General features: G+C 31.5%; 1 protein-coding gene across 1 annotated transcript in view; it reads right to left on the bottom strand.

The window, feature by feature from the left end:
• The window catches only part of LOC105811015 (voltage-dependent calcium channel subunit alpha-2/delta-1-like), a 197665-nt gene that overhangs the window by 41649 nt on the left and 155498 nt on the right, over nucleotides 1-518 (bottom strand). The window lies entirely within an intron of this gene.

The following is a 518-nucleotide window of genomic DNA, read 5'->3' as shown; positions in this document are numbered from 1 at the left end:
TAGTGCATAGATAAAAAAACACTTAAACCTTCTGTAAGTACAGATAGAGTGAGAAAGTTACATCGAAAACTATGTTCTTTTCCATGAACCAACCCTAGTCTGAGCAAAAACTCCCCAATTGAAGCAAGCTCTTAGACTGATGTGGCGAGATTTGTAAATACATATGAGGAGCTAGAGAATTACTCCTTTATGAGTTACAATATTTAGAACCCATAGATATTTTAAAATGGCAATGGACTCCCCCTCCCAAAGAGAAATAACTAATGTCTTCTATGGCCACATTTTTAAAATAAGGAATTCAACTGAGATTTATAATAACTAGACAAACAATGTTTAAGTGCAATAGACTTCATTAAACCATAAACTGGAAATAAATATCCACTCAAATCAGGAATATCACCTACATTATAAAATAGGTTTCCAGTACTAAAAAATCTTAACTTCTGCAGTCTTACATTCCTCTGAATTAAGCTAAAAAATAGGAATGTAATTCTATGTTTAAATCAAAGTATTTAACA

This window comes from Propithecus coquereli, unplaced genomic scaffold (assembly GCF_000956105.1).
Source record: "Propithecus coquereli isolate 6110/MARCELLA unplaced genomic scaffold, Pcoq_1.0 Scaffold226, whole genome shotgun sequence".
Classification (NCBI taxonomy): Eukaryota; Metazoa; Chordata; class Mammalia; order Primates; family Indriidae; genus Propithecus; species Propithecus coquereli.
This window is presented reverse-complemented; position numbering and strand designations above follow the sequence as displayed.